We start from the raw sequence: 24,753 nt of genomic DNA, 5'->3' as shown, positions 1-24,753 counted from the left end.
CTTGGGTCACCTGTCACTGCTTCCACCTCTTCTATGCTTCCTTTTTATGTTTGAGTTTAGTCAGGAGCTCCTTGTTCATCCTCACAAGCCTTCTGCCGACTTTGCTTGATTTCCTGCTCTTTGGGATGGACTGTTCTTGAGCTTGGAGGAGGCGATCCTTGAATATCAACTAGTTCTCTTAGTCCACCCCGGAGGAAAAAGGTGTCTCCTATGGGATTCTTCCGAGCAGGTCCCTGAAGGGGCCAAAGTCTGCTCTGTGGTCCTGCTTTTTGCCCTGCTCCCTCCTCACAGAATCATGAACTCCACCATCTCCTGGGCACTGCAGGACTTTCACATCCCTGACCAGGTCTTCCTTTTTCATAAGTATGAGGTCTAGCAGAGCACCTTGTTTCCTCGGCTCCTCGATCGCCTGTGTTAGGAAGTTGTCATCAGTGGATTCCAGAAACCTCCTGGATTGCTTGTGCCCTGGTGTGCTGTCCCTCCAGCCAGTATCAGGGTGGCTAAAGTGCCCCATGAGGACCAGGGCCTGTGAACATGAAGCTTTTTCCAATTGTCGGAAGAAGGCTTTGTCTGTTTCTCCTTCCTGATCAGGTGGTTTCTGCTATAGAGCAGAAACCCACTGCAATGTCACCTGTGTTGGCCTGCCTGCTAATCCTGATCCATAAGCTCTTGCCTGGCCCCTCACCTGTCCCCAGGCAGAGCTCCATGCATCCCTGCTGCTCTCTCATGTGAACGGCAACTCCCCCTCCTCGTCTTCCCAGCCTGTCCTTCCTAAAGAGCCTGTATCCATCCATTGCAGCACTCTAGTTGTGTGAGCTATCCCACCACACGTCTGTGATCCCAATGAGATTGTAGCTCATTGTCATGTGGTAGAAAGTTTTTCTAAGCATTCAGAACACTTACTTGGTAAAAAAAGTTTGCTGTATTAGCTGTATTATTGTGATACCGAAATAATTATGCAACAATTTTGTACTTGGCTGAGACTTTTTACCCACTCAGATAAAAGGTAAGTTTGTTCCTCAAAGTGAACTACTGTGCAAAGACAGTGATGGGAAGTGGCTGAAATAAAAACAACATTTGGAGTAGCAGTTTTGTCTGGAGCTTAAAACTAATGGGAATCATTTTCATGTGTTTCCCCTTCTACAAAGCTGTGGGAATAGACTCCAGGAGTTGGATTTGGAGAACAAATGTCTAGTGTCAGAATATATTTGTACCTTTAACTTCTGAAGGAAGAATAACAATGTGGGAATAGGGTTTCTTGCTGATTTCTGATGTAGAAATATGATTTAACAATATTCTGTCCTTAGAAAAATCTAGCCTTTTTGTAAGTATTATAAAGATCAATGAACTGAGGACTTACGTCCTCTGTTTTAGGGATATTGAACTTGGAGAAATGATTTAGTAGGCTTGCAGATATGCCCACCTTCAGTCTTTGTATCTTGCTTAATATTTGATCTTCAGCTCTTAAAAATAAAATTAGCTGCTGGTAAGAGCTGATTTGTTTGTCTTAGAAATGAGTATAGATTTAGGAGATGCCTTACACTTCCAGCCCTTCTTGAGAATTCATTTTTAATAGCCTTATTAAATAAATAACAAATAACATAAAAGGAACATCTCTTCATGGGGTTAACTTAACTTTAGCATTTTGCTAGTATAGTAGATAACTAGATGGTTCAAGAATCTTCATTCACAGAATGCTGTGGGCTGTCCTTAGACAAGGCAGGTATATTTTTCAGGACTGGGCATGTTTGATTAATTACATGTACTTCATTGACTTCTCATTCTATGAATAGCCTGTTCTGCTCATGGTTTAGGATCCCCAAGAGACATATACTTCATCTGTAATAAACTTATTTTCTTCTTCAGTGCTAGAATCTGAATACTCTCTTTCACCAAGAAGCAGACTTTTTCCTACTGACAAGCAATTTCTACTTTACCTAAGCTCTGTAAAGCAGACATAATTTGTCATGCATCCTTGTACTTTGAGAAATTCCTCACAGAATTCTAAAAGTGGTGTTTTACACATTTAAGTGTGTACCTACCAAGAGGGTTTGTTCCTCATGTCTTCTTATTTTGAAGTTGGTTGTCACTGTCCATCAGTGTGTGATCAGAGACTGTTCTCTGTATGGCGATATTTAAGAAACGAGTCTGGATTTTGAAGAATGCTAGACAGTTGGAGAAAGTGGAATCTTCTACAGGTATTGTTCAACTGTTGACTGAGGCTTTATTACCAGCCAGTATTCTGTTGGAAGACTCTGCAGCAAATCCTTGTCAACCTCTCTAACAAATTTTCCCTTAGCAGATCATAGGGCCTTAAAGGAGAGACAGAGAGGTGCTGGAGGACTAGAAGATGGACTGTTGGCTAATTTGATGCCTCTAAGGTCCATAGTATTGTATGTGAACATGTCTTCTAGTGTGCTCAGAAGCACACAGCTGAGTCCTGACTATTTGACTTTAAGGAGTTAAGCAACTTCATACACTAAGCAAAGGACCTACTGTTATTTGGAAAGGACTCTTCACATGTGGTGTTGTAAGAGAATGACTACAGACTAATAGCTCACCAAATCGTAGTAATTATTGAAGATATATTCTCTGTGCATGAAAACAAAAGGCATCGTTTCTTCTGTTGAGACATGGAACTATCAGGCCAAAGGAAATACCAGCAATAAATCTGCCTTCATTATAGCTCTGTTTTGTTACTAGTGTAATCTATAGTTTTAAAAATACCTGCTTCAGCAGTGTGTCCAGAAAAAAAAATCTGTTCTGATAGGCTTGATATCTATTTTAATAATTTTTTGATTTTTTTAAAGTGCTCTTTATACAGAAAACTTACTATTCAACATCATCCAGCTCAGGAAAAAATGTTAGAGCCCATAAAATCACTGGATCATATTAAAAGGAATTTGTTATCAGTTTGGATGCTATCATAAATAATGCTTCTGACTTGTCAGGGTTTTTATCAGATTAAAATCAGTTTAAAGAAAAATAACAGTTTTGGATATTCTATGCAGTGTCTTAACTTTTTTTTTTTTTTGACAAAGACGCAATTTTGTATGTGCTGTTTCAGGGGAATGAGTTTCAAAAGTAAAAAAATCTACTAAAAAGAAAGACAATACTAGTTCTTACTATTATGCCATTGGGCAGTAGGTGGCAAGCTTTGCTTTGCCTTCTACTTAGGGTTTCTTTTCATACTGTAGAATGCCAGAATTTTGAAAAGAGTGGTTTGAATTCACTGGAATATGTCACTTATTGGCAGCACATTTTTTGAATCATCTATTTTGTTCATTGTGAATAATTGTATTGAATGCTGAAGTGAACCCTCTGTTCCTCAAATGGCAGATGGACACAAGTCAGTACATGTGAGCTCTGTTGTATTCTCTTATGGCTTCAGTAGAAAGATTACTAATACACAAAATAAATTAAAAACAAATTAGTTGCAGTCATAGGCAACTCCAAATAATTTTCTTTATAGGATCTTCCTGTTCAAATTTTGTTGCAGAGCAGAAAGTCTCAAGCTGGAGGAGGGGAAGGAACGCTCTCTTTTAACATGATGTTTTCCTAACACGTGACTTATGTTTCTGCAACTAATATCTGAGAAGGAAAAATAACTGAATGTGTGTGGGGTTTTTTTTGTTGTTGGTGGTGGCTTCTTAGTGTGAACAAAAACTGCTTGTCTGGTATAATTCTCCTCTCAAACACAGCCTGCTCTGCTAATATGTGGAGTCAGGCTTGGGGGCAGTAAAACAACAGAAATGTGCCTAGCTAAAACTGAGGATGTGTAGAGGGGGAAATGCTTGAGTGCTTGTCCATTGGTACTTTCTGTTGTGGGTAGCTGTTTATACCCTTCTGTGCTCAGACTTCTTGCCTAGCAAAAATCACCTGACATCCGATGAATAGCAGCCCGATGTATGTTTGAACCAAAGGCATGCAGGGCCCATCATCTCTCCTACAGTGCAGTTCTGCTCAGCCATTACTTGACAAGTCAGATCCTCTGCTGTCCTCCAGAACAAATCTTTACCTGTTAGCCAGGTTAATTCTTTACTGAATTTCCCTCATAGTGAGTTAGAGTTCTTGCTTTGCTGCTCAAAGTTTTTTAAAAGTTTTAGATTAAAACAATTAACACCCCTGTCATTCTCTCTTACTCTCTTGTACGCTATAATAAAGAAAGGTCAGCAGTCTTGCATCTTCTTAACGCCCCCAACTTAATAGTTAAGCATACTAAGATGGATTGTTATTTAATTATGTCATGTTAAGTTTACTGCACTTATCTCATCTGTAGTGTGGCAGAAGGATCCATCGAATGTCTTTCCCCTCCTCTGTTGTTCAGTCATGACTCAGCGGGGTTAGGAGGCCAGTACAGACAACTTTCATGACAACTAGAGGCAAGACAGCTTGAGTCAAAGATTTGCATCAGTCTCCAAGAGCTCACTGATTCCCAGAGCACCTCTCCAGTCTGTGTGTGTGTGGACTGTAACAAATGGTAACAAAAACGTATCCCCCATCAATGGTAAGGCAAGTAAAACCTGTTCAATGCCCCTTTTTACAGGGTGGATGAAAATTACTGTATCTTTCTATATTGGTTTCTCTTGTACCCAGAGTACTACATAGTATGCAGATAGAATATTGCTCAACCTGTAGAACTTCTAGATGAAAATTATCTGGTCTAATGGCTTCTTAGTGTTGACTGTCTCTTTGTTCTGTGACTTTTTTTCTGTTCTTCAATATGAAACAGATGCTGCAAGTTCCCCTTAAAGAAAGGGTCTGGCCTAGAAATCTTTCTAAGTTCTTTCTTGATGAACATGGATGGGAAGAATTAATTGAGATTTTCTTCTTTGGTCTTATCTTCTGTGTCTGCTCCTTTAATATTTGGGTTGCTTATTGGGTCTACAGAGTTTTGGGCAGGCTTTCCACTCATTAACTTTTTTTTTTTTTAAACTAGCTTCCCTTTTATGTTTATTCTTTTTTGAAACTGTGAACTGCTTTAGGGAATCTTTTGACTTTTGTTCCCCCTTCAAGGATGTTAACCCTAAGCATGTTGTGCTCACTGTTGCGGCATCTCTTCAGTAGTAGTATTTGAACTGGATCTTATACACAGGTTAGGCCAAACCAAAATTATGTTCTCCTCTTCTGAGTTCACTGGCTAGCTGATCTGTGAAAATGCTGCTAACTGCATGTAAAAATTTAGTTTTACTGTTGTGCTCCTGCTTGGGGGTAATGGAAATTTCCTATTACTATCATTTATTGTCCGTGTAGCTTCAGTGTAAATAGTAGCTGTCACCATGTTAGGTGGTGGGTCTTATGGTCTTAATGCTGTGTTTCCTGTACTTCAGATGGAAATTATAGTCCATGGAGATTCTGTGTTAGCGGTTAATATGATTAGTTTGCTGATCTAATTTGAGACACTAATCTTTGAGAAGTAGCATCACTCCTCCACCAGATAGTCTATCCTATCTTTTTCGTATCTAGAATATTTCACTGTTTCCTCTCTTCCTTCCTCCCCCTACCATTGCCTTCCTTTCCCAAGTTCCTAATATGCTTATGAAAGCTGGACATTTTAGTTTCTCCATTCTATTTCTTGGACTTTTAATGTTTCATGTAGAAGCATGTGTACCTCTCTGGTTTGATTTCCTTCTCTACCCTTATTCAAAAAGCATTCTGTTTGTTCTGGATGTTCCTCACTGTTACCTGTCCAGCTTCAGCTTCATTCCTTGCTCGAGAACACTGACTTCACTCAAAGTGTGGCTGCATCATTCAGAGCTGTATGCTTTATTTCCCAGTCTTCAGTGTAAAAATTCTCCTAGGATCTTCATAAGTGCCATCAAGCTGGTTCCGTTAAGCTTTAAATGAAGTCTATCTCCTTTGTAAAGCTTTCTCCATTCCAGTTTCTGATAAATCCAAAGTCCCCTGTATTTATACCATTTTCTGAGCCATGCAATGAAAATTGTCCACCTCTCTGGCTCCTTGTTTTTGCTTACTGTTAGGCAAAAAATTCTAAGTTTTAGAGATGAGACAAATGTGCTCTCATTTGCTGCTTCAGCCAATACCTCTGGACAGCAGTATCGGAGTCTCGAATCCCTTTAGCTTCAAGTACTTTTTGAGTGTCGCTGCTTGTGGAAGAACAAAGGTAGGATTGCTTACTTTTCTCTGTATGGGTTTTGCACTGAGAGTGCTCTTTCCCTAGACCATTTCAGTGTTTTTAAAGCCTTTATATGCTTCTGGAACATGTATCAATCAGATGTAAACCTTGTACAATTGATAAATGCTCTGATCTTAATGACTTCTGATATGGATTCTGTTCTGGATTCTGCATGGTGAAGTGGATGGTTGTAGAATTGATGCCGCTATCAAATTGATTAATAATTGCTGTGTGCGGTTTTCTTTTTTCTTTTTTTTTTTTTTAATCTTTTGGTTGATCCTTTATCACTGCAATAACTCTGGTGTCTCTCTTGCTTCCTGCACCAGAACCTTGAAGCTCTAAAGTGGAGGACAACTGCTGGTCACCACAATCCCAGCTGTGCCTCCTTACTGTTCTGAACAGCTTTTGTGTTGTTATATAATGTCTGTTTGGGAATTCCAGCTGTTGCACATATGCAGATTCTTAACAAGAAGCCAACCACCTCCTTTTTTCACTATTGCAAAGGCTTTTCACTGCAGGGTATGTTTTGCATCCTGAAGTATTTCCCTTCTGCTACACCCTAGAGGGCTATATCTGTCTGTCTGTCTATCTATCTATCTATCTATTTTTTGGCATGGACTATTTAGGAATCCAGTGAATTCCAAAACTGGGTTGTCTTTTGATCTGCTTCTGGAAGTGAGATTATAAAGAGATGAAACCCACAGCTGTACACTCACTACATTTCTAATGGGAATTCAGGCGATAAAGACTGAAGAGAATGAATTGCAGAAGGAAAAAGAGGTGTATAAATTCTTTACTCCCATTCATTGCCAAATTCTGCTATTATTAAAACAGCAAAGAGGGGAAATATTAATTGTGTTCAGTGTTCCCGTAAGGAGATCATTTGGGGCTGAATCCAGAGTAGTCTGTCTGTCAGCACTTCCTGTAATAGATAGTCTGTTTTGGAAAGATGATATTTCACCCCTTTTTCAGGTTCCTGTTGGAGAAGGGAGAGACAAATGCTCTTTTTAGCTTTCTCTTTCTATAGCTGGGTTGTCGTTTTGTTGGGGAACAAGTTTTCCTTCCTGCTGCTTAGGCTGATCAATGTCATAGAGAAGGGGGCATACACACTTTTCATAGTCTTGCTACCATTTTACCTTCAGGCACTTACTATCACTTATTTGGAAAACTGTTTTGGATGGACATTGCCATTTGCCACCTGGAGTGCTGTGGAACTAAAGCGCTCTTAATAGTTCTTACTTGTGGCTGCATATGGAGTTCTTCACCCAAGTGCGAGGAAAGAACTGGGTCTACTGTTACAAATGCTGTTCTTCCTCCAATGTGTACAAGTTTTATGGCAAAGCTCCTTTTGGAGATGTCGCAGGGGTTAATTTTCAGCCTACTGGATTCTCTTGTAGAATATGAAGGGAAACTGGGTAACTGTGTAATTATTATATAGCTTCTGTAGTGAGAGGGGTAACTCTATCCAAGGGTGAGATAAGGTATGGTCAGGTAGGTACAAGCTATCTGAGACCCAGATTTTCATGACACCTAGGTTGCTCTGCACAGGGCAGAGCTACTACCAGGATGTTGATGTGTGTTAATCCTTCCCTGTAACATGAACTGCAGCTGCCTTTTCTGTATTATACACGTTTTATTCATACGAGGATGACATGCTGTAGCTGTTATGTACTTAACTGATATTTACTTGTATTGCTTTGTCATAGCTGAAAATGAAACAAATTACTTGTAAAAATGACCCGGGGAGAGGTCTGGCAGCTAGATTTTTGTTCATCTGCTGTTTGGCTTTGGGAAGTCTTTCCCTCTCTCTTGGAGCTCCTATTTTTTCATTCCTGCTTCTTGCTGTGTGTATTTGACCTGTATGAGCCTTGTGGTATAGATTCTGTCTTGCTATGTATTTTTGAAGTGTTTCACATGGTAAGGTTTGAATCCTGGTGGGGTCATCTAAGGGTTACACTGTAATAATAGTAATAATGTTCTGAAAAAGGTAAATATTAAAATGCAAACAAACAGCAGGTAGTGCAGTACATATTTGTTGTTTTAAAAAGTTTAAAACAGCAGCCACTGCTAATTGTTGTTCTGGTTTGTAAATGCTTCCAAGTAGCTTTTCCTTAGAACAGCCTTTTTAATGTTGTTCATAGTAAACAAGGTTGTTCTAAGAAACTACGGAGCTTACAATTGTTTAAAAAGTAGCCACGGAAACCAGCTGATGATTCTCATTTTAAAATGAGCACTCTTTGCTTTCATTGGCTAGGCTCCCTTCCTTAAAATGTCATGCTTCGTGTGCACTCCACATTTTCAATTAATTTAGTTGTCTTTAAGCAAAATGATTTATCCTCATTAAGGTATGCCAGAGTTTTAAAACATGAAGCAGTTGGTTTTTTGTTTGGGTGTTCTTTTGTTAAGTTATTTGATCATAAAAAGAATCTCTTTTCTGCTTCCAAACTGGAAATGTTAAAAACCACTCCTTTTCTAGTTTGGCAAAAGAAAGTTTCCTTCTTGAAACAGGACCAAGTGTGCCAAGTTTCGGCTTGAGTCTCTTAAGCTGAAAGCTTCTTCTCAGTAAATGTTACAAAACATGTTTGGAATTCTACAAGATTTGTGTACCTGGGCTTAGATATACAAAGCTTAGTAGGCATAGTTTTTAGTTTGTTAGCTTACACTGTAGACAGTGCATCTATAAGACAGAAAATTACACATTGCCATTTTACTTAGATCGTGGCATTTAAAAAATACTTGAATGCTCTGTTACTTTCTCTTAATAAAGAAAAAAAAAGGGGGGAAGGGTGGATTTCTCCATCCTAAAAGAATGAAACCAAAGAGACAATAAAAGCTAGTGGTTGCCGCAAATTTCTTTCTATTCAGTCTTTGGTGGCTGCGGTGTTGTAAATGCAGAATTCTTTGGGAATGCCTGTTAAATGTTTCTCTTACCGCAAGTACAGCTCAAAGTCCAGTTCCTTTTTGATGCTGAGAGGGGTAGATTATAAGGCTCTGTACATAGTAGTTGTCAAGGTGCTTGACAATTTGCAACTCTTGGTGTGGCATTGCTAAATTTGCTTCTCTTGATAATATTCATAAAGTTCTAAAATACCAATGACTCCTGTCAGTAGTAATTTATGTTCTGATTAAACGTCCTGCTGGTACACAAAATATGATGCAGCTATAGTAGTTGACAATATTTGCCAAACTTTTCTGCCTGTATTGAACATGCAATACACAAGTTGTTAAAACCTTTTTCTTCTTAACATGACAGTGCTTGCTACTAAATACTTCCTTTTAAAGCCTTTTGCATGTTTAGTACAAGCTTTCAGAACTTTTTTTTTTCAGCTGTACTTGTAAATGCATGCAGGAGGTTATGGGGAGTCATAGCTGGTTTTGACCATGGTTACGTAACTCAGGTAAATGATTAGTTTTGGATTAAGCTATGTATTTCAGTGGTGTTCTCCCAAAAATACCATTTTAATTCTGCCAGAACTTGTTACATAGAATTGAAGAAATAAAGTGTGCCTGCATGATAAAGTTCAAGTGTCAGCTCTTGGCTTTTCTGTTCCTTCCTGCTTCTCTTCCATCCATCCCTCCTATGTTACCAAAAAAAATCGTCCTCTGTAGAGGTTAAATCTGTTGTAATTGTTGCACAGTATATTTATTGTCTTTTTTTTTTTTTAAATTGGTTTACCAAACAAGCTGAAATTAAAAAAAAATCATCAGAGTTTGCATGCAGATTGGTTTGTTTCATACAAAAATATTAGTGTTCATAGAAGCCACAGTTAAGAAATCAAATGATCAGTAGGCAGGAAAAATAGTTACAGCTGAAGGCTCGACCTGAATTTTAACCTTTTGTATGTTGTTTTAAAATATTTTTCTATTTGATCATTATACATTATTTAACAATTAATGCATTCATACTAAACACTTGTAATATTCTGCGGATCCTTATATACAGTAAGCTATAGAACAAAAAAATGCAAAAATATTTTTAAAGGCACTTTTTAGAAGTCCAAATGTGCTCAACATTCAGCTGATTCATTTTAATTTTAGTGGAAAATTACTGGGTGCCCAATGTTTCTGAAACTGAGTAATTTTTTTCAGAGACTTGTGGATTTTTGTCTTCAGTTTTATCAGTGAAGACACTTGGAATATTTGTTCTCAGCTAACATAGTGTTAACTGCGTTTTTGTTGCATCAAGAGTTAAGCTGAACTGTAAAAAAGCTGCTCTTTCAGAACAAGTATGTGGAGGAGGTGGTATTTTGGTGTAACTAGATTGTTTTAACTATGAAAACAAGCCTCTTTCCTTAGCAGAATGCAGAAATCTGTTCATGAGGAAAAGCTCTTTATAAGCTAATAAGCAGCAGGCTGGAAGCATTATAAGACCTGCTAGTCAGTACTGCTCAGGACCATCCTAGGACTGTAATGTAGGAATCCTGTGCCTCCCTCGCATGTGTTTTGGTTTTGTTTTGTTTTCCAACCTTGTGTCCCCCCATTCGCTCAGTTGTGAAGTTTAAGATTGCCAGTAGAGGATCATCATCTGCTAATAGTGTTGGTACAGTCACCTGTCATCCTCCTGAGCAGGGGTGCTCAGATGAGCCATCTCTGCATGTAATACTCATGGTATGTAACTCCTCCAGCCCCTCCCCCCCCAAGTGAGTGACAGTCTCTCGCAGTGAGTGACAACTGAGATTTTTGATGTAATCTCAGAATTCATTCAGAAGTATAAGCAGAGTCCTTGTGGTGCTTGCTGTACTGTTGTGTAAAGCCGTATCAGCTGCCCATACAAATACAGACATCCTGCAGGCCCTTGGTTCCAAACACAGTGCAGTCTGGCAGCCAGGCTGATGTGGCTGACTGACAAAATTGCAGGCCCAGGTTCCTGAGTGAGCTGTGTGCCTAGTGTATTGGGAAAGAAATCATCAGGCATGTGGGATCATCATCGCACTAGGAAAAACTGTGTTAGTGAAGATGCGCCATGGGAGGTTTGACAAGGAAGTCTGTTAGTTTCTGCACATTTGCTCTTTCCTGTCTCCTGCCACAGCAAGCAAAGATCTCTGCATTGAGTAATGGTGGGCATTCCGAGGCAATCCCCCCAGCAAATAGGGCAAAGGAAGCCTTTGGCTCACCAGATAGCCTCATGGTAGAGTGACCACAGCTTTAGCAGAGCAGAACACACAGGGAAACCTGGTGCATGTGGACTTGTGTATACTGTGGCATTCAGCACCGTTCTCAGGACTTCTTCTTTCAAAGACACAAATGAGGAAAGAAAAGAGGAAGTATTGAACCTCCTTCACAGCTTCATAATCTTAAAAAAAAAAAATTTTTTTTTTTTTAAGAATTCCATGCATAAACCAGACGTGAAGTCTCTGTGTGTTTTCATATTCCTTGGTTGTAAAGGCCCATGATGACTATCTTGAGTGTTACAAACTAGATATGATGAAAATATTAGCCTGTGCCTTCTAGGAAAAATGAAGCAGAGAGAAGGAGAAAGAAAGAAGGAAAACCTGTCATCTCTCTTTCCATCTCTTCTGCTTCTTCCAAGTGTTAATGCCCTTTGGGCACAGCTGTGGGAGTTGCAAGCTGAGAAAGCCAGACCTACCAGTATCGTGCTTCACTTCAAGGATTCAGCTGATGGGATCTCTCACACGATGAGACAAAGATTAGGCTCCCACCATGAGGAAAAAAAAAAGAGGAAGTAGTGGCTATAATGTGAACATAATGTTGCCTGCAGTCAGAGGCATGGGATAAAATAGAGACTTCTCTCCACACTTAGTGTCTTTCATCTGTGCTTGTCTCTGGGAGAGCAGTGTTTTCATGCCCATGCTCAGTGGCAAAAGCAGGGGGAAAGGAGTATACTTTCTAGCATTTTTTGAGGTTGACCTTCAGGTTTCTCCATAGTGCCATGTTTGAAGTATTGTGTATATATGATGTTGATATATATATGTGTGTGTGTGTATGTATATATATGTATATGTATACCTACACACATATACATGACATGAGCTAAGGCTGCCCTGTTTCATGGGGGGGGGATTTGCTGGCTAAAATAAAAAGTTGACTGTTATAGCAATCCAGCTTTACCTCCCTCCCTTGGAAGGCAGGCTGCATATTTAGAAAGTACCTATGGACAATTCAACCGTTTCCCCCAAAAGAACGGGAACCTGTCTCTAGAGAGAATGCTGGCTGACCAACAAGTACCAGGGAGAGATTGTAGGACTTTTGTATCCTCTGGTTACCCAAAACAGGGCAGAAGCAAGGCCTTCATCACTCAAACCTTTTGTCTATGGGTGAACATAGGGGAGTTTACAGTGTTTACTCATCACTGCTTATGTTGTATGTGATCATGTGAAATGTGGATCTAGCGAGAAGACGGAGGAATTTCAACAAGCTAAGTCCAAAGTAGCATATAAAGAAGAGGAGCTGACCAGTGACTGCTTTATTTTTTGTCTTGTATTCAGAAGAAATATGTTAAGTGACCACAGAAGCTCAGGCGTTCCAAACAGCTACTCCTGTTCATTATTGCACCGTGCGTAAGGGCAGCTACCCACAGCATTTGTGGCTGGAGTTCCTAAAAAATGGCACAGAGCAGTGAGTCCTGCCAAGGGACTCAAGAAGTGTCAAGAAATACTAGGTAACTGCAGTAGTGTTTCAGTGCTTGAAATGGGACAAATGTGATCAGCATCATCATGATTCAAGATAGCCAAGTCACCTGGAAATGTCTAGTGTTGCCAGTTTCACAGCTGTATCCCTGTGTCTGCAACTTCTTGAAACCTTTGCTGCTTTACTAAGGCAAAGATTGATTTGCTTCATGTACAACCACAGACTGCAGAGTTTCTACAGGCTGCTCGGATGGGGGGCTAAACACAAGCTGCAAAAAGGTCTATTTGGCAGGAATGCCAGTTTCCCAAAGCTCAGTGGAACAAGTTAGGCAGTGCTGCTGAAGGTGGGTAATTCAGAGACCAGCTGGGACCACAGAATAAGTGATTCTCAGTTGTCAAAAACCAGGGATGCAGACAGGAGATAATTATAGACCTGCAGCTGCTGGGATGAAATGTTTTTGTTCCCTCTGATGATGAAAAGTTAAAGCTCTTTTAATTATTATTATTCATCCTTAAACATCTTGGAAATATGATTTCTTGATTGTTTAAGACACATTGGTGTGTGAAGTATGAAAATTCTTTGAGTATCAGGCTTTTATTGGAGTTGTCCTAAGGTTGTCCTGAGTTATTTTGCTTATAATCCTGCCATATCAGTTATCTCAAAAATGGTTTTTCCAGAGTAGTTTTTATGTTTGCAAAATGTATATGTTTTAGCATGTGCATAAGCTTGATTGTTCTGTTTTGTGATTCATCCTATATTAACCAATATAAAAGAGATTGTTTACAAGATTGGCATTGTTTTTGACAGTAAGTTATCAGTATGAATCATTTGATTTGAAAATAAGGGTTTTGATTTGGTTTATAATTAAGACAGCATTCTAAGAAACAGATTAAAATTGTCTTCATTTACAGTTGAAAAGATAGCTACATTAAGGGTAGCTTTTCAGATCTGTGTATAATTTTTTTTTTTTTTAACTTAAAGCATCAACAGTTTGAAATCTATTTTTAATTTTCAAGGATTCTGTAAGAGAACTCATCAGCTATACAGGGAAATGCTGTATTTACATTTTACTTTTCATTAAGCTAACAAACCCAGATTCATCAGCCACTAATTAAAACAATAACATAAGATGTTCAGATTACAGATTTGGATTGCACATCTGAATTGTGTCACTGTGGAAGGTGCATAAATGTTTACTTCTTCCCTGCCCCCACAAATATAAGAGCATAAATAATGCGCCTAGTGTAACAATAACCTTTAAAAAAAAAAAAGTACTGGATTTTTAGGGGGTTTTTTTGTTTGTTTGTTTCATGCTCCTAGGTAACTGTAGTGCTTTAACAGTCTCTAGCAAACTCAAATTACATGTATTGATGATACTCTATCATTAGATATGTTTATTTTTAAGTTGTTTGTGTGCAGTTCACTAACTAGATAGCAGGTTATTTCCTGAAGCACAGTCTGCTTTTTCTGGTTTGCTGAGCAGTCATTGAGTGTTTTAAGATAATTTAAATTAGTTTAATATATTTAGGAGTTCAAGCATGTATTTCTTTGAAGTCATTAACAAGGAAGAGAAAGAGAACTCTAGCAGACATTTCTGTAATGAAGCATGTAAATCAAAAGAATATGAAGAGAAGCTTCTAAATTGAGCTCTAAGGATGTAATTTCAAACACCTTATAACCTCTCCTTTTGTAATTTAGACTTGTTGGAATGACAGTATTCAGCTTACATTTAAAAGAAATCCCTCATGCAACAGAAAAAAAGATATACTGTGAAGTGTGTTTTACTGTTGTGCCTTTGTATTACACGAATCTGGAAATGACAAACTTCAGCTTCTTAGAAAATATGAAGAAATAAGGCCTGTAAACCAAAACCAAGGGCCATGACAGGATCAGAAAGATGACTGCATGTTTTTTCAAAATTCACTCTGAAAAATATTTGCTATAACAAAGCTTGTAGTCCTAGGGAAAGCAAATTTTTTAAATAGAGAAAAAGAGAAGCAAAGTGAATTTTTGAGGAGAAATTGGAGACATCCTTAAAAAACAGAGGAATGCCTCATAGACTTTAAATTTACCTACTGCAAATAGGAAAACAAGCTATTCCTAGACCTCTGGAATGCAGTCTGGGCTTTTGGTCACAGTACTCTTTTTCTTTTTTTTTAGTAGGCAAAGTGGTTTAGAGTAGCAGATCCAAGTTCTTCCAGACATTGTTGGTTCAGGCGTATGTCAGAAATTCTTCATAGCTGCTTTCCTCCAAGCTGAATTGAACTGCAGTTGGACCTATTTTTGTAATAAGGAATTAGATCCCTTTCACGTACTTTATCCCTGTGTTGATCATGGGCTGAAGTCAGGGATACAGTGTTCTTTTAAGTTTGTTTGCATTTCTTGCTTTCCAGGGTGATGAATGTGGGTTTCAGGAACTAGAACTTGGAACCATGGGAACCTCTACTCTGGCATTCAAAGGCAGGGTAAAAGGAGCTGAATGTAGTATCTACAGGCTTTAAGGCCAAAGGTACAAAGCTGTGTTTGACAAGTAGCAAAAGTCCTGAGATGAAATAATGGCCAGCAATGAAATAAAGGAGAGTTCTGCTGTTGACTTCAGCAAAGTCAGAATTTCATGCTAGTGAGTGTGTAGGTGACATATTGTACTAAAACCAGCTTAACCTTTCAGTATTCTTTTGTATTTATATAGAGCACCGCATATTCTGAAAATCTTTCACTGTTGAATACTTTGCAGTATCCTATTAAATTGTGATGTAGATTATTGTTTTGCAGATACAGAAATAGAGATGAGGAAAAAATGCAAGACTATTCTAACCTGTTTATGATAACTTCCGTATCTCTAGAGTAAGCTCTATGTCTTAGTATAAGATAATTAACAGTAAAATTGAGATTTGAAACAGTTTAGTTTCCATCACTGACTTCAGTGCACTAGAGAAGTTTACCTTCTACCTAGTTATTTTAGGAATAATGACAATGCACCATTATAATGTTAATTATAGCATTTGTTGAACTCATTAGCAGTGGAACATTGAGTCACTAATCAGTTGAAATCTGTAGTCATCTTTAGCACTGTAATTTTTGCTTAAAATCATGAAACTGTCTCAGAAATGTTATATAATGTGGGTTTGCTTTCTGAAAGATTTTTTTAACTGTCAGTTTTTAAGCAACCAATTTTTGTGGTAGTATTACGTTAAGCAAATAGCTGAGAAATGACAGCCTGTTTTTTAGATTTAGGTTCTTTGACTGTAGGTGGTTTTAGGTTTATTTGTTGTAGTAATTGTTTTAGTGGTCCATACGTGTTGAGAGTTAATGTTGGCCTTTTCCAAAAGGTATTGAACTTATTTTTTCTTCCTTTAATGTCGGAAGTTACAAAGTGTATATTGAGCCTCTCCAATTCTGGGACTCTAAGCCAATAAAGATACTCAAAAAGTGTTGCTCCTGTTAAGCCTTAAAGGGATTAGTTATGTAGGTAAAATGGGCTGTATCTGTTCTCCATTAAACAAGCTGATAATAATGTTTTGGAGGGTTTTAATTATTTGTAGCAGTATCTTTTATGGAAGTATAAATGAAGCATGGTCATTTTTGTTAATCTGTTGTCAAAGTTTTTTGTCAAGGCTCTTTCTGCAGAGGAATTTCGCAGGTCATGACCCTGAATAAATGCTTTATTAGTTCTGTTAGCTTTAGCAGAGTTCTTTAACTCTGTTAAAGAGATCTTTTAAGTCAGGGCCTTGTACCAACAAAAACAGGATAAGAGTTAACTCTCATTTATCTTTTTAAGATATAGTACCATTTAGGTTCGAATGCACAATTTCCCCAAATGTTACTCATCTGAAAATCCATGATAATGAGAGCATAGTTATATCACACTGTATGCATGCTCTTTTAATGAACCAAAAGTTATATGGCTGAATTTCAAGAAGTAACTAAAGTTCATTAATAACTTTTGGAGTTTTTTGTCCTTTGATTCTTCACAAGTGTTCTAGCTTAATTGCTTAGGAAGTGTATTTGTGTGATTTTATGCTCAAAGTATTTGTAGATATATGTCACAAGGCTTTGGAAACCTCTGGCCCCCAAAGTTAGACATGCAGAATGTACAACTGTTTGCTGTTGTCCCCCTTCCCCGGGTTCTGCCTGCAAACAGAAACATTCCAGCTTTGTGAGGAATTTAAACAAAAGAAAATTCTTATCTATTACTCAGTTTTGTGGTGTGAAAAAATAGACCATATGGGTTGTTCAGTAGTAGTTGTACTTTTGAAAGCGTAGATGTTAGGTATTCTTCTTGGACTAATAAAAATATTACTTCTATCTCCAAAGCTTTTCATCTCTTTTATCGTTATACCGTCAGGGCTACAACTCAACAACTTTGTCTTCCCAGCTGTGTCCGAGAACATGTTATTGCAACACTTGAGAACTAGGATAAAGTTTTTGGTTTGCTTTTTTCAGCCTGACTCTCCACCTTCAGGTCTGCTAATTTCTATGGTGTACTTCAGGAAGAACAGTCCCCAGCTCTGGGAATGCCTCCTCAAGGCAGTACAGTCCATCAGATCTTCTTGCATCTTCTTTCTCAGTGGAGTTGTACAAAGGTTGCTTTTGTCTAGTCTTTGTTTTAGAATATTTTCGGTAGTGGAGTGAGATGCATGCAAAAAAGAATATTTAAGGAGGTGACTGTCTTAAATAGCTGGGGACCTTTGGCGCAATGGTTTATGTTGTCGTATTATACCAAAAAGAGCCTCTGCTGAAATACACATGTACTAAAGTTGGAGTCTGGATTTAATCTTGAAATTTTCTAATTCCAATTTCTGTCACAAAATACTATGCATTTATTTTTTATGCTTTTTTTGTCAAATCAGTTTTGAAAGCCTTCATTAAATACAGTTAAGATGATTGTTCAACAATAACATCCCCCCCATTCAAACACATCAAGACATCCTTTATTCTCATATAATAAGCATGTCAGTTTTGTATATAGTAGTTGGGGAAAGTGAATGTCATACAATTGCTAGTAGTTGCTTACATATGAAACCAGTGTGTATTACAGAGGGATAAACTGCTCTGACTTGAACATTTGTTGGTACATCCTTACAAGGAGAAAATTAAGGCTTGTTTATGTTTATTATGTAGAAACGCATATCCTTAAGCATAGGAATTTCTGTTTTTTCTGTGATCATCTTGTAACAGAATTCTAGGTGTTCTCATCATCCATTTGCATCCTCAGAAGCAAACACAGTTCGTAATATCTTGAGATAGTTATTTCCATGAACAGATTCTGCAGTATGTGGAAAAAGTATTTCCTTTTTAGTCTTGAATTTATTGCATATATTTTGAATTAAGAGTTACTTTCTATGTTTCTATCATACATTCTCTAAAGGATTTTCTTTAGAAACCAAATGGTCAAAATCTAGGTTTCCCCTGCCTGGTTACTGCTTGAACTCTGTTTTAGCTTTATTGGCATCTGTGCCTTTAAAATCCTTCCTTTTTATTTTCCCTCTGCTCTTTGCAAACAATAGTGCTTGGACTTTCATGTTTTAATCCAGTGTTGCACATGGGAAATTCTCACCAGGCTCCGTACCTTGATGCTAGAGTCTCTTGGTTGGTTGGTTGCGGTTAAATTAGACATCAGCAATGTGTGTGACAAGCTCGGATTGCCTGGGCTGTGCATTGTCTTGCTAATCAGTGCTCAATTTCACCTGCAGTCCATGCACCTAACTCGGTTCTTTGCTCTTCCCATCTAGCCATTATGAATGGTCTTGTCTTTTGTGTGTTTTCCTACTTGTATGTATGTCTAATTTATGAACAGGTTATAAACCTAGGACGTATTCCATTTTTCTGACCTCTTCTGAGGTGCTATACTTAGGCCAGCAAGCTCACACTCTTAAAACAGTTTCCTAAAGATAATGAGCTGTAGTGACAAAACAACATTTTTGCTAACCTGTCTGTATCTACACCAAAAACTTGTTGGTGTAGTTACTTGCTCATTGTATTTTTTTTTTTTCACAGTCATGATTTACACTGTTAGAATCTCAAGGGTAGACCAAGTTTTTAGGTTCTTTACCAGCGTATTTACTTTTATGTAGTTACTACATTTCTAAATAACAGATTTCTGCTAAATTCAGACAAGCCCAAAGTGTATTCTCAGAAGAAACTCTTCTTGCAGAGGTATATGCTTGCTAGTCTTGAAGACTTAAATTAGATTTGGGGGTTTCTGAATTACTGTAATACAGTTTTATATACTTCTAAGTTAATTACTTATTTAACTCAAGTGGGGCATTACCAAACCACATATGTGCTGATAGACACCAAAAGGGCATCCCATAATTAACTTGTATCCAAGAAAAAAATGTGTTTCTGTTCTGTGTTCCATCTTATTGCTCATTTTAAACTTGTGATGCTGTTTTACAATCTAGGCATTTTTAATAGCCTCTTGTAAGATAATTCTTCAAAGCCTTTTGGAGTTTCAGATAAATTATGTCAACCAACTGGGTCCTTTGTCTGCTGTTTTGTTTAACATACTCAAGAATTTGAGTAGATTAGTGATGCATGGTTTTCCTTGGCAACAGCTGTGCTGATTGCCTTTTTCATGTAGCATCTACCAGTAGAGTTCATGTTTCTATTTTTAATTGCCATTTCAGCAGACTTTCCTAACACCAATTATATGTCTCACAGGTGGATAGATTAGAGATCATCACTGGTGTCTTTATCAGAGTAATTTTTTTTTCACACACACTGTATCAGTGTAATATTCAGTAAAATGCCACTAGCACTATGAAAACAAAAGCAAATTTTTCGTGGAAAATGTAATGTGGAACAGGGAACAGAAATCATACATTCGTTTTACTAAAGATTTTGTATTGAACTTCCAGCAAAGAAACTCTCAGTGGTCTTTATCATGAAGTTAGGTTGCCATTAACTGGCAGATTTCATCTTGAATCATTATTGTAACATAATGTGCCTGAAGGTCAGATTTTTAATGCAAATATCTGTCACACTGGCAGCAAGACTTTTAAAAACTGAATTATTAATGAATAATTTCCATGATTTCCAAAAGGCACTGACAAAATATCTCGCATGAATGTGGTATTATCAAACATAGTGTCAAAGAAAAAAACTCAAACCGATGAACAAGTCAACAAAACACCTAGATATTTTTCTTCCTCCTTGAACTTTGCTGTTAAGAGATGCCTAGCATGATAAATGTGTGTATATATATTCATATATATGCAATATGTATATATAACTGAGAACCTGTGTAAAATAATTCAGATGTCTAATTAATTAATTTGGAAACATGAAGAGTTTTGTTGGTTAAATATTGGTGACGATGTGCATAAAGTAATGAATCATTTGTAACTCCTAGTTGTCTGTTTTGCTGCATGGGGAAGAGAGGAATTTGCAAATTGCTATTGCACTGAGACTACGTACTCATGACTTTCTTGTGTGTAGTTGTTTGATATTGGAGTTCAGGCATACTATTTCATTAGCTGTTGCTTTATATTGAAAATTGTTAAGACCTAATGCTCTATGAAGATTTTGTAGATTTGCGTGAGTTGTATCTTGATGGCACTTTGGAAGGGGGAGAAAAGGCAAGCTTTTGCGCTCATCCTGATGAAAGTATTTAGCAGACAAGCTTTCCTTTTTCTCACTGATGTAATTACCATTTATATAATTTAATGCCTTTTCAGAAGCATTGTTCTCCAAACTGAATCCTTGAATGCTCTTATTGTATGAGATGCTTGTCTGCTGTTGGACAACTGGTTTGCAACAACTGCTATTTCCATTGGACTATATGAATGTGCATATGTGTTTTTATTTCATATCTGAATAATCAGCCAACAGATACATTTCTTTTGCCTTAAGACCTTTTTCTCCTTTTGAGATCTAAGAAATGAACCATTGCTCATGACTCTAGGAAAAATAAGTACTCTCCACTCTTCAGAAACCTGGAAGAATGTTCACAATCCACCAAATTTCAATTTATTATGTTACATGCAGAAGATAAAATCAATCAATGGAGTCGTAGTTGGGCTTAGTTTAAAAACAGTAGTTCGTAGAGCTTTAGTCCAGCTGTTAAACCAGTTTATGCTGGCAAAAGGATTCTAATCTGGTATAAATTGCAACACAGGTGAGTTTGCAAATACAGCTACAGGTCTAGCTTTGTTAGGAGATGCTTAAGTGTAGATAATCCCTGAAAGTGTCTTCAACAAGGATGTTATCATTGAAATTATATTTACTTAAGTTGGATCTAGCTTGCAAAATTGGTAGTTAGGGATAGAAGTTAATGTTTTATAGTGGGGAACTTCATTCTAAAACAGTTGTGATTCCATGTTTACAGCTTTTCATTTTCATGTAACTTAAATATCTTTATTAAAATTCATAATATCTTTTCCTCTACATCAAATATGATCTTGTATATGGACTAAATAACATCTTAACCTTTTAATTAAAGCGTTTAAAAAAAGTAAAAATAAATGACTTAAAAGCATTGTTTGAAAACAAATTAATCATAACCAATCCATGGTCTTTCCAGATTTTAGCCTGGAAAAAGCATAATTGCAAATATATAAAGCTAAGGTATCTTTATATTATATAAATTTTATATATGCACATATATATGCACACACATACACATATGCACACACACATTATATATATTATGTATTATATGATGTAATAATTTATATTATAGAATTATATGAAGCTAATTATATAAAGCATTTTCTAATGATAATACTAATGCAACTCTAGTTACACTAGGGTAGGCAGGTCTCTGTATCAGTTGTGCAATGCTTATGCTGTATTTCAGGGACGAGATTTTAATTATACATTAACATGCATATTTGTATACATAAAATCAGTTTTATGCAGAATTCTTACAATGGTGAGAGAAGAACAGTTTGAATGCTTCCTCTGTTACAACTCTTGTGACTGGTAGGACATTGTGAAACAGGCCGTTCTTGATTAATGTTGAGAATGATAATGTAAAGGGCTTTGAAGAAATCCCATGTGTTCATCAGCTGGGAAGTTAAACTTTTTGTGTATCTTAAATTGCTTCTTGATGTTTTTTTAAGGAGGAAACAGTGGCAAAGGTCAGGCAGAACTAGCAATTGAATTTTAATAACTTATGGGAGTGGGAGGGAGTTTTAGTTTTATTTTCATGCCTTTTAAACAGTCCTGCATATTTTCTTTATTATCTCATAATTTTAGAAAAGGCTAAGTTTTCTTCTCCTTTTGCCTGTTCATTCTGAATTTAAGGGGCGGTAGAGAAGGAGCAGGAGTTATTTTCTAGGTTTGCATAAAAAGACTGTGCTAGCAAATTAGATTTCTGTAAGTATTGCTAGCTAGGAGCCAACGATGGAAGCATCAGACTTACAGTAAATAAAATGAAGAAAGCATCCTGAGTCAGGCTCGGCTTATTTAGTCTAGACAGTGCTTTTCATGCCAAATGTTGCTGCTCTCATTTCTGCTTGCCAGAGTTACTCTGATACATAGCATTCTTGGTCTGCTTTTATCAAACAAGAGAACTTTCTTCTGCACAAAGGTTAGCAAATAATACAGATGTTTGTTCTCCCTTTGAAGTGCTCTTATAACCTTATTAGTAGTTGTAGTACTGTTTGTTTGTTGAAAAACCAATTAGGCATCTGCTTGTCTGCCTAGTGTGCACTTCAGCTATGGAAAGTTTTCATCAAGTTTATTGAAATTAATGTCAGTTTGGACAATCTAATTACAATCTACCACATAAATTAGAGACATGAGCCTATGTAATGCAAAAATCTTATTAAGTCTTGGCAGTTTCGTGGAAAATTAAAATGTTAGAATTAATAATTGCATGTTTTTAACCTCTGTTACCGGGAACATTAGCAGTACTTTAATATTTTGCGTTCAAATAATGCCCAGGGGCTCCACTGAATTGTGTACTGTTCAGATGCACGGTAATAGATGGATAAGCAACATGCTAAAGTTCAGAAGCAATAAAATACATTCAGTTGTGGTCATGGTTGTTATTAATAGATAAGAGCTATTTGTCTCTTAATAACAAGAGTAATGTCCATGGGTTGGTAAGTGCACGCTTCATTCCTGTGTTCTAAGTTATAAAAGCCTAGTCTGAGTGCCTGTGACCTTCTCTTAATAGTCTCTTGGTGGCTGTGATAGCAAGATAGGACCAGCTATTCTAGCAGCCTTGAACTTTGACTAGTGTTGTGAAAAAATCCTACTGTCACCCTGCTTACTCTTTTATGTCACCCTACTTATTCCGACCATGGGAACAGGTGAAAACAGTCCATTCAGCACCAAAAAAAAAGTGCCTAACATTGCTACCCCAGTGTGCTCTAAACAGAGAATTTAAACTCTGCCTGAACTGTTTGCCCTGGGACAGTTAAACCAATATAAGCGTAATGACAGGCTTGGCTTTTGCTTAGCCTTGGGGCCTCTGGCGTGGATGATGCAACTGTGGACATGGCATCTCCATCCCCCGCGAGGGGCTCAGGCGGGGCTCCAGGACTGGCAGAGGCTCCCCTGCTGGCAGGGGAAGAGGCATTTGTGCTCCCAGGCTGGGAGGAGGGTTGTTTAGCAACCTGGCACCAACAGTGATAGCACCAGCCACCGTGCTTTTCAGAGGGTCAGAGATGCACCTTAGTAGAGCTGCTGAGATCTCTTCCAGAGATGTAACAAGCACTGGTGTGATGCTTGTTACCAGCCTAAGCCTGAAATGTTTCCTTGTGGCACCTTATATTCAAAGTGTATTAATCTTTTTCAGTGTTGATATATTATTTGCCTTCTCTCTGAGGCAGCAAAGGCTCTCCTCTGTCTTATGAGGTCAATTAAAAGGGACAGTTCAGCAGCTTTCTTTTGCAGGGACCTACATAAGGAAGAAATAAAGCCCTTATTGTAGCACTGGGCCCACATGAACTCATATCTTACCTATATCTTGTTCAGTGCTAGCCATATTAGCCTTGCCAAGGACCATCGCTTCTCAAGTCCTGCAGCAGGTCCCTTTTGTGCTAGTCCAGGAAGAAAAAACATGGGTCCTTTGTAGCATTTGTACTCAAGCCACAGATACCAGAGCTATGTGCTCCTAGGAGCAGGATGTTGTTGAAGAGCAGTATCCTTGATTCTAGTAGAAGAGACAGTCTAGTGGTTATGCTATGCCATGCCATTTTGATTATAACCTAACATCTTTAAGAACTAGGTTACATTGAAGAGAATTTGAATATCAAAAGAACAGTCAGAACAGATGGATTTCCTAAATCTTTTGATATTTGATCATATCAGCTTCTACTGGAATTGATCTCTCATGAGCAAGACTAGTCGAGCTCATCTGATGACTGGCAAAAACCTGCCAGTTAGCTTACATCCACACTAGCAGTAAAGTGATACTGGGCTGCTTTTAATCACTTGGAGTACTTTTACTCACACCCAAGCTCAAGATCACTGGTAGTTATACACCAAGAAGATGAAAAATGAGGGAAAGACGTGCAAGAAAGGGGGTCTAGAAAACTCTTCACTTTGCAAGCCTGGCTTCATCTTCTGCCTTGCAAGTTTTGTGGAGCAAACATACACCTTTGTGATACAAGGGCAGGTGACTTCACTCCCTATTGAAACTAGTAAGAGTACCAGCTCACGCTTCAGGTGAAGATATTTCCGTTAAAGAACTGGAGTTTGTAGAGTAAAGATTACATCTTGCTCGTGTATTACCAAGTTAAACCACTCTTTCTTGTAAAACAAAGCTTACTGTTATATTGCCTTACTTGAATACTAGCTAAATTAAGCAAGAAAAATAGGATACCTAAGAAGGAAGAATTAGGCAAACTTTTTAGATTTTGGTGCTAAAACTTTCAGCCTCCCATCTATGGCACTTCTGTCTTTAGTACATGCTTTGCTCTGTGTGTGTGTGTGTGTGTGTGTGTGTGTGTATGTGTTTTAATATTATGATGAGCTCTATTGAAGGTTGACAGGGTTGGACTATAGTGTGACTGGATATGTGGCAATATAAAAAAATATGCTTTACAACTTGTTATAGCCTTAACGGAAAGCAA

At 37.7% G+C, this 24,753-nt stretch overlaps 1 protein-coding gene across 9 annotated transcripts in view; it reads left to right on the top strand.

Annotated features, from left to right (window-relative positions):
- The window catches only part of LTBP1 (latent transforming growth factor beta binding protein 1), a 215,364-nt gene that overhangs the window by 28,958 nt on the left and 161,653 nt on the right, over positions 1-24,753 (top strand). The gene's annotated exons all lie outside the window — the stretch shown is intronic.

This window comes from Apteryx mantelli, chromosome 3 (assembly GCF_036417845.1).
Source record: "Apteryx mantelli isolate bAptMan1 chromosome 3, bAptMan1.hap1, whole genome shotgun sequence".
Lineage (NCBI taxonomy): Eukaryota > Metazoa > Chordata > Aves > Apterygiformes > Apterygidae > Apteryx > Apteryx mantelli.
This window is presented reverse-complemented; position numbering and strand designations above follow the sequence as displayed.